We start from the raw sequence: 10605 nt of genomic DNA, 5'->3' as shown, positions 1-10605 counted from the left end.
TTTCCTTAGCACAGAAATTTCCATGTTCATTTCATTCTGTTTTTTTATTACCTCATTTGGGGGACTTAGTTCTATAAAATAATAGTATTATAAAGTTATTCTCAGGACTTTCCTGGTGGCACAGTGGTTAAGAATCCGCCTGCCAATGCAGGGTACACGGGTTCAAGCCCTGGTCCGGGAAGATCCCACATGCCGCGGAGCAACTAAGCCCGTGCACCACAACTACTAAGCCTGTGCTCTAGAACCCGCAAGCCACAACTACTGAGGCTGTGTGCCACAACTACTGAAGCCTGCACACCTAGAGCCCGTGCTCCACAGCAAGAGAAGCCACTGCAATGAGAAGCCTGCACACCGCAAGGAAGAGTAGCCCCTGCTCGCTGCAACTAGAGAAAGCCCGTGGGCAGCAACGAAGACCCAACACAGTCAAAAATAAATTAAAAAATGATAAAATAGTATTATAAAGTTATTCTATACCTTAAAGCACTCCCAAGAAATCTTTTTTGTTTGTTTGGAGAGGGTATATTTTTCTATTTAAAAACCCATTCTCCCCCTTAAAACGCCTGTCTTTTTAATACCATGTTCTGTTCTTTTGCTTTTCATTCTTTTCTTCCTTCTTTTTCCTGCTCTAATGAGTTTGCTTACTTGCCATTCCATTTCTTTTCATTTTTCATTAGATAGCTCTGTCCTAATTAGGATCAGTCAGTCTGCCCCATTTGGAGATAACTTAATGTACTGGAGCTGCTCTCAATCCATTTATCTCTAGCCTGAGGTCATGGTGGGTAATATGTGAGGGGTGACCCACACTGGGTCAGGAGGAGCCTCTGATTTCTCCTGTGAAGTCCAGTTAAACATCCTGTACCAGTGCCCACCCCACCCAGCTGTGGGTATATTTCTCTCATTCATCCAGCTCCCCACAGGGACCTGGAAGTTCAGATGCCATGGAGGCCTTTCCTGCCCCTGTCAAGGCCCCAAAGGTGTAAGTAGGGTTGGCTACACTTGAAGCGTTTTCCTTTACCTTTCCCAGGGTTCCCTACTCACTCCCTCAGACTGCTTACGTCCATTTGATAGGCATTAATAAAAATTATCAGACTTCTCAATACCACTCCTGTGGAGTGGGTGTGAAGAAAAGAGCTACCCCCAAACCCCTCACATGCTCCTTAGCCATCACTTTTTGAAGCTTATGATGTAAAATTATTCTCCTTTGTTGGATGCCATTCATAAATTGTTGCCTTTTTTTTTCTTTCACTATTTCTGTTCATTTCATTAGATTTGGAGGAAGGGTGTTTAATCTGGATTTATCTTGCCATTGTATTCAGAGGTCAATTTACCCTATTTTCAAATCTTAGAAACTTATAATAATGTTATGAACAGAAAATATCTAGAGAAATATTGCTGATGCATAATTTGTTAAAAAGTAAAAATTCTTGGTCAGACTATTTATTGCTCTTGGGTAGTTAAACATTCCTTAATACCTGCTACTGTATGATAGTTAAGAGGTGTACACTGCAGTCCCCGGGTTCTGGAGTCCCACAGGCCTGTGTTCAAAATCTCGACTCTACCATTCACTAGCTGTGGGACACTGAACAAGTTATGTAAAGCCTGTAAGGTTTCAGTTTCTTTATCTGTAAAAAGGGATGATAATAATACCTACTTCATAAATTGCAAGGATTAAATGAAACAATGCACATTAAGTGCTTATCACAGTGCCTGACACTGAACCACCTACTTTCTAAGTTCTACGTGGGGCTTCTCCTTTCTATAATGCAGAACATACAATAGGAATTTTTAGAATTGAAAGGAGCCTTAAAGGTTTATCCAAACCTCTAATATTACAAAAAAATGAGTTAAGATCACGAGAAACTACATCAGAAATAATATTATACCTATTCCCAAATACCCTGATTAGGCTCTTGGTCAATAGATATGAATGCTCTGAAGGTGTATTTCTCATTGTAAATTATTAACCACGTAAACAATCCATTAAAAACACAACAAAATCATTTCAGCAACACCTGTGACAACAACCTAGGAACTCGGAATCTAGGTCCAGTGAACTTTCCATTGACTGACAGCTTCGCTTACATTATTAAAGGAACCATCTCTAATCCCATGAAGGTTTATAAAAGTATTTATACATAAATAAATGTAGAGTTTTTTTTAACTTGTTTAGTTTGGATAGGGACATACCATTGAAGCTCTATACTGTTCATAGGTCTCTCATAGAGATACACTAAGCTCATCAAAGGCTTGCTCTTGGCCATACCCACACTATAAAAGTCTTACCCAAATTCATAATTATCACAATATATCTTTTTAAAGATTATGGTACCAAAAATGCAGTGATATAACTAGTTAAAAGAAATTATGAATCCTTAGAGGGAAAATATTTAATATATTAAACCACCATGACTCAGGCTACCATAATAATGTATGTTATTTCCAGCCCAGACATTCTAAGCCTAGAAGCCAGAGCAGGAGCAGCCTTGGAGAATATGTTTCACTGGATGAAACTTGTGTGCCGTTCCTACTTTTCTGATGCACAGCCACCAGGTACTCACCTTTATACAACGCAGCACCCAGGCCCTGCCCTCCTTAGCTTAATGCCCTCAAAACAGCCCATGGTCATCAGACTGTATTGTTGCTGACGTACTTACTCAAACTTCTCTTACTCCCAGTGTGCAACCAGTTAATGAGATAAACAGGTCAGTTATAACTGGTTATGAGCTAAAGAAGACCAGAGGTACAACATCCCACTTCCTTGCCCTCCCAGAAGACGTAAGAGACTGTGGCTTTCACAGACCACATCTTCACCTCTATGGCTTAACCTAAAGGAATGCCTTCAGTGGTAGAAAACTCATGCCACGGGAGCCAGAAGGAAGTTATGGCATCTCAAACTTTCAGAGGTCCCCAAGGGCTATCATAGACAACTAAGTGAAATACGTCCAGGTAAGACTTGGAGGAATCCTCAAAGAAGCCCAAGCATATGGCTACTTAGTCCTGGTCTGGTATCAAACCTCTCAAGCCACTGTGACTCTGGTGTTTCAGGAGGTGGCCAACACTGGTCATTCCCTCACCACCTGCTGAGCTTCTGATGCTCTCAAATGGAACCAGAGCAGGGAAGCATCATGTGACTGTTCTCCCTACTGAGGTGGGACCCCTGACCTTTCTAATCATCTTTTTCTCTGGTCTACTTGGGAAGTAGCCCCATGCTTTCCGGGCACTTCACTTGCTCTCAGGCTGCTCTGTTCTCCCTCTTCCCGGACAGGCTCACAGAACCACAGCAGAGCACTGGCCAGGAGACCAGAGAATGCTACTTTCCTCCAGAGCAGCTGTGGTTAAGCTGGACGCTGATGACGCCTGATGACAGTCTTCCCTGTGCACAAAGTCAAGGCATTTTCTAAGGTTCAACAGAGAAGTTCCAGCTAGTGAAACCCACCACACTATACTCTTAACTGAAACTTGGCTACTCAAAGCATTTGGCTTACTCAGTAACACTGATTCAACCATAATATTTCAGAACAAAGGAGAGCCAGAAATTTCCATACACATAGGTTGTTCATTGTTTTCATACAAAGTGTGTTACTCTAAATAAATTCAAAGTCCAAAGATTTGAAAGTCAAACAATAGACTTGCAAGTTAGAAGGAGCATTTCCATTGCTGAGACCCACAAGATATATAAAATAGCTAATTAAACTTCATCTTCTAGACTCGGTTTTTGACATATTGTCTACATTTTGCTTATGATATATAATTTTGTTTTTCTTTTTTCCTTCACAGTTGAATCCACAGTCAACCAGCTTAGTCCAATGAGTGCTCATCTGACCGAAGTGTCACAACCTTTGGCATGCCGTATCCATCTTCTCACGTTCCCTTAAGAAGTAAAACCCTGAGTTTTAGCTTGTAAAACTTGTAGCTATGTTTGGCCATATGACTAAGTTCTGGCCAACAGAATACGAGCAGAAGTGACATATACAATTTCTGGTTGCGCCCCTTAAATGGAAGATGTGTCTTTTCATCCTACTCCTTCTTCTCCCATCTTAGTGCCTAAAAGTTAGATGTGTTGACAAGCCATCTAGGACCAAGCAGATGAGGTTAATATTTTAGGGCCATTGGTGGAACTGCAGGATGGAAGGAGCCAACATATCAATATCATGTGAGAAATTAATCAGACTTAAATTCTATATTGTTCTATACTGTTTAAACCCCTGTAAGTCTTTGTTAAAGCAGCTCATCGTGTATCCTAATTGAAACACTTTACAATTCCACTTGTATTACATTTAGAATTTATGCTTTTGGTTACTAATTGCACTTTCATTTTCTCTAGCTGTTGCAGAGTATTTCAATCAAGGAGCAACAAAACATTCAAAGAACTATACATATTTCTGTACAAAGAGGGATGGTAACTTTGCTAAAATTGGTAGATGTTAACATCATATGATAGTTCAAAATGGTCATTTTATCAGCCAATTATAAATTCCAAATTCAGGGAACAAACCCTATTCTCAAGATTATGCACAGTGCTGTCTACTCGCAAAGAACCATTAACATAGTCTGTTAGGGAAAGTGCACCTAAATATTGAACTTCATTCTTGTTGGAACAACTAAAGCACAAACTAGAAGAAAGCATTCCAGTCATTCAAGATAAATGATTTCCTGTTGCTGAATCCTCTTAGGAGATACAAACAAATTACTCTCAATCTATATTTAACAACCTTTTCAGTTTCGGTTTTAAAGTTAGCTAAGAATAGTTTGCTCAGAAGAGATAATGGACATGTTCAAAAAGTTTCTGATATAAACTGAGATCGTTGTAACTACAAGCAATTTCAGAAAGTAGATTGCTATGAGACACAAATTTGCACTCATAAATAATTCAGTTAGAGAACTAAGTGAGAAAGTTTTGAGAATTATAAAGATAAGGAAGCAGTCAGAAAAAGAGAAATAATTTTGAAATAAAGAGCACTAGTGCTAGAAGTTTTATTTCACTGTGATGCCCAATAAGACCATAATTTCTGTTTCTACTATGGCTACCACAAATAAAAGACAGTGAAGATAGAAGCAGTATTATTAGAAGAGGAGAAGAAATGTGTGTTTCTACTCTTTCTAATTCTTTTTTGGGCTACCAAAATTGGGTGAGAGAGGTAAGTCAGAAAATAGAAGCCCTAAATGTTGATGGATGAGAAAGAAATCACATAGAGTTCAAAGAAGCCGTAAGGAATATCTGGAAGAAACTACGAGGACTTTCAGTTTTACAAACTATGAATAAGTCTTAAGAGGTATCTCATTGCAAAATGAGGACTCATGCTAATAAATTAACTTCTCTCAACTTCTCTTTTTTCCACTAATGGAACAGTGATCATCATGTTGTGCAAAAACAGAATGCCAGTCATCCATGATTCTTCCCTCCCCTTTATCTCACCTTCTTACTGTCACTCACTGTCACACTTTCACTTCATTTCCACTGGGTTTAGGCACTTGGTCCCTCACATCCCAGACCACTGCAACAACCTCCATTCCACCCCACTCTCCAATCACCACATCTGTTAATTCATCAGTTGATCAAATATTAATATTAATAGGCAGTGCAGTAAGTGTTAGGGGTACCACAGTACACAAGTAAGATGCCCTTCCTGCCCCCATGGAGCTTATGTTCTAGCCAGGGATACCAGCAAATCAATTTTATGGTATTCTTGCCCTTAAAGACTCTACCCCAGTGGTGCCCAACCTTTTTGGCACTAGGGACCGGTTTCATGGAAGACAATTTTTCCACGGGGGTGGTGGAGGGAGGGGAGGGATGATGGTTCAGGCGGTAACGTGAGCAATGGGGAGCAGCAGATGAAGCTTTGCTCACTTGCCCGCTGCTCACCTCCTGCTGTGTGGTCCAGTTCCTAACAGGCCGTGGACCGGTACCAGCCCATGGCCCAGGGGTTGGGGACCCCTGCTCTATAGAACAATCCCAGGTCTTATCCTGTGTTATAGACCGAATTGTGTCCCCTCTAAACCTCCTACATTGAAGCCCTAACCCCCAATGTGACTGCATTTGGAGATACTGCCTTTAAGGAGGTAATTGGGGTTAAGTGAGGTCATAAGGGTGGAGCCCTAATCCAATAGGACTAGTGTCCTTATAAGAAGAGGAAGAGACACCAAAGATTTCTCTCTCCCCCTGCACACACACAGATGAAAGGCCATGTGAACACACAGTGAGAAGGAAGCTGTCTACCAGACAAGCAGACAGGAGAAACCAACCCTGAGGGCACCTTGATCTTAGACTTCCAGTCACAAGATCTATGAGAAAATAAATTTCTGTTGATTAAGCCATCCAGTCTGTGGTCTTCTGTTACATAGCAGCCCAAGCTGACTAAGAAATCCTATTACTCTTATTCTCACCAGACAGGCACTATTCTCTAATACTAGCCCTCAGCTCCAGGGAAGCAAAATTCTCCAAAGACACACATCTTCTTTTCTGTTTGAAACCTCTAACCATGTTACTACTAATCATCAATATTCCTGTTTTAATAAAGAATGCCATTATTTCTTTTTTTTTTTTTTTGTACGGTACTGGGACTCTCACTGCTGTGGCCTCTCCCGTTGAGGAGCACAGGCTCCGGACGCGCAGGCTCAGCAGCCATGGCTCATGGGCCTAGCCGCTCCGCGACATGTGGGATCTTCCCGGACCGGGGCACGAACCCGTGTGCCCTGCATCAGCAGGAGGACTCTCAACCACTGCGCCACCAGGGAAGCTCTCATTTAATTTTTGTCACTTAAATTACAAAGTATCTCAGGCATACAAAAAGTAGAGATAAGGAGCACTCTTTTACCCATAACCTAATTTAAGAGATAAAAACACTATAGATTCATTTGTAGCCCCGTGTATACTCCACCCCAATCCCATTTCTCTCTCTCTCTCTCCCTACAAATGAGTACTATTCTGACTTGGTGTTCATTATTCCCATGCATGGTATTACATCTTTATCTATAAACCTATTTTTTTTGTTGTTGCGGTACGCGGGCCTCTCACTGCCGTGGCCTCTCCCGCTGCGGAGTACAGGCTCCGGACGCGCAGGCCCAGCGGCCACAGCTCACGGGCCCAGCCACTCCGTGGCATGTGGGATCTTCCCGGACTGGGGCACGAACCCACGTCCCCTGCATCAGCAGGCGGACCCTCAACCACTGCGCCACCAGGGAAGCCCTATAAACCTATTTTTTAAACTTTACATACATGGTATCGCAATGAGTGTCCTCGGACATGTTCATTGTTGCACAGCATTCCACTGAATGGATACACCACAACTTTCATATTTGTTACCATATTCACCGTCTTTTCTGCTTCCCCTGGCCCCTGCCCTCATGCCCCAACCAGTTTTTAGTTCCACCCAGGTTCTTAGCAAATTCTCCAATCTTTTAAAGAGGCTTGGAAGTATCCTGGCCCTTTCAGCAACACACTCATAAACTATCTTTCAGCTTAGCATACATCTGCAGAGAACTTTATTATTTACTAATTCTTACAAAATTTATTCTGAGGGTAACCCTTTCCTGACCATATCTCCAAATTCTTGGCACACTCAACTGTATTCCCTGCTTTACTGTAAAATCCTCCTCCTAGGACCTCCCTGGTGGCGCAGTTGTTAAGAAGCCACCTGCCAATGCAGGGGACACGGGTTCAAGCCCTGGTCTGGGAAGATCCCACATGCTGCGGAGCAACTAAGCCCATGTGCCACAAGTACTGAACCTGCGCACCACAGCTACTGAAGCCTATGTGCCTAGAGCCCGTGCGCGGCAATGAAGAGTAGCCCCGGCTCGCCGCAACTAGAGAAAGCCTGCGCGCAGCAAGGAAGACCCAACACAGCCAAAAATAAAATAATTTTTTTAAAAAAAATCCTCCTCCTAGGTATATAATCCTGTGACCCAGGAGTTCATAATGTCAATAGCCTCCATTTTAAAGACCCAAATCAGCATTTTTCTTTCATCAGCCCTGAAAGTTAAGCTACTTGAATGGAAGATTCCTGCATTGTTATGGACTGAAAGTTTGTGTCCCCCTCCCCCCAAATTCATATGTTGAAGCCCTAACCCCAACATGATTATATTTGCAGATAGGGTCTTTAAGGAAGCAATTAAGGTTCAATGAAGTCGTAAGGGTGAGGCCCTGATCTGAGAGGATTAGCATCTTTATAAGAGACACTAGAGAGCTCACTGGCTCTCTCGCCACCATGTGAGGACACAGCAAGATAGTGGCCATCTGCAAGCCAGGAAGAGAGCCCTTACCACAACCCAACCATGCTGGCCCCCAATCTTGAACTTCCAGCCTCTAGAACTGTGACAAACTAAATTTCAGTTGTTTAAGCTACCTAGTCTATGGAATGTTGTTACAGCAGTCGGAGAAAACAAACACACACTAATCCCAAGAATTGATCACAGAGTATATGAAGAAGAGGAGCAACCAAGGGGTCACGAACAGGGAAGACTGGGTTCTACTATGAGCTCAGCCACCCTGACACTGTGGTACGAGCCCTAACCCTTTGAAGCTTCCTTTTTCTCTTCTATGAAGTGAGAGGCCTTAGGTAGAACTTCTTCAGGTCTCTTAAAACTTCCAAACTAAGCATTAAATCACATACCGTGGGCTATGCCTCAGGCAATGACAGTGCCAGGATTTTACCCTCAAGAACTTATCATGAGGAATTCCCTGGCTGTCTGGTGGTTAAGAACCCGGCTTCCAATGCACGGAACACAGGTTCGATCCCTGGCTGGGGAACTAAGATCCTCCATGCCGTGGGGCAACTACTGAACCGATGTGCTCTGGGGTCTGAGCGCCACAACTAGAGAGAAGCCCATGCACTGCAAGGAAAGATCCCATATGCTGCAACTAAGACCCGCACAGCCAAATTAATTAATTAATTATTTAATTCTTTAAAAAATAAAATAAAACTGATTTTAAAAAGTTACTATGGATATTCGCAAAGCTATTTAGTTACAAGCATATTCATGACAGAATTGCACTTAATGGCAAAAAAACAAAAAAAACTTGTAAATAACCTAACTATCCAACAATAAATTATGTTAAATAAATTACAGTAGAACCAGATCATAGAATAAGTGAATATTTATTATGCAAACCTGTAAAAAAGAAAATTTTTTTGATAATTAACATCAAGGATATAGTGCTGAGGACTTCCCTGGTGGTGCAGTGGTTAAGAATCCGACTGACAATGCAGGGGACACAGGTTCAAGCCCTGGTCCAGGAAGATCCCACATGCTGCAGAGCAATTAAACCCGTGCGCCACAAATACTGAGCCTGTGTTCTAGAGCCCGCGAGCCACAACTACTGAAGCCCATGTGCCTAGAGCCTATGCTCCGCAACAAGAGAAGCCACCGTAATGAGAAGCCCGCGCACCACAACAAAGAGTAGCCCCCGCTCGCCGCAAGTAGAGAAAGCCCGCACACAGCAAGGAAGACCCAATGCAGCCAAAAATAAATAAATAAATAAATGGATATAGTGCTGAGAAACCTTAAAATCATAGATTGGTAAAAACTTTGTTAAAAATCCTATCAGTGGGAATTCCCCGGCAGTCCAGTGGTTAAGACTCCGTACTTTCATTGCCGAGGGCGAGGGTTCGATCCCTGGTTTCAGGGAACTAAGATCCCACAAGTCGCGAGGTGCGACCAAATAATAAATAAATAAATATCATTAAAAAAAAATCCTATCTGCGAGCATGGAGCATGCCACCCCTATACACAGCTGTTCCACATAGGTCATTTTTCAAAAAACTTCTGTGAACTGTTTTATTGAGGTATATTTGACATAAACTACAATATCTAAAGTATACAATTTGGTAAGTTTTGACATACATAAACCCATAAAACCCACAGACCCATAAAACCATAATAATAAAGATAACATAGCCATCACTCCCCAAAGTTTCCTTGTGCCCCTTTTAAACCCCTCCCTCCCACTGCTTCTTGGTCCCACTCCCCTCCCCAAGTCACCACTGATTTGCTGTCACTATAGATTAGTTTGCACTTTCTAGTTTTATACAAATGGAGTCATACAGTACATACTCTTTTTTTGCCTGGCTTCTTTCACCTTCTTTCACTCAGCGTAATTATGTTGAGATTCACCTATGTTGCTGCATGTATTTATGTCTGAGTGGTATTCCATTGTATGGGTCACTCTGACTCTCAGAATAAGCAGTTTTCATTCCCAACTCAGTTGCCTCCAGGAAAGAGGTTTCAGAAATGACGTTTTATATTTCTCTTAACTTTGCCATGTCCAAGGAATTAGGATTCTGAGTTTACTTAGGCCAGGCCTGATAGTAACTCTTTTAGACACAGCTTGCTTTGTCTTTCAAAGCATTCCTTCCTTTAAATTTTACCTAAACTTCATTCTGCTGCAAGTTAATAAACCTAACTTTGTGGGGCTACTGGTATGTTCCTGGTGAGCTTCATCAGGTGGGCTTTATCAAGTGACATGAATGTTCATGACCACATCAAATGCAAAACAGTAAACAGTGTATGACTTCATTTTTGTTCTTAAAATAAAAACTTAAAAAGATGACTACAAAGTTATATATGAAAAATGATTATACCTGTATTACCAAAATAAACATTTTATTT

Source organism: Grampus griseus (assembly GCF_964374135.1).
Source record: "Grampus griseus genome assembly, chromosome: 17".
In the NCBI taxonomy this organism is placed as follows: Eukaryota; Metazoa; Chordata; class Mammalia; order Artiodactyla; family Delphinidae; genus Grampus; species Grampus griseus.
Note: the sequence above shows the minus strand (reverse complement) of the source record.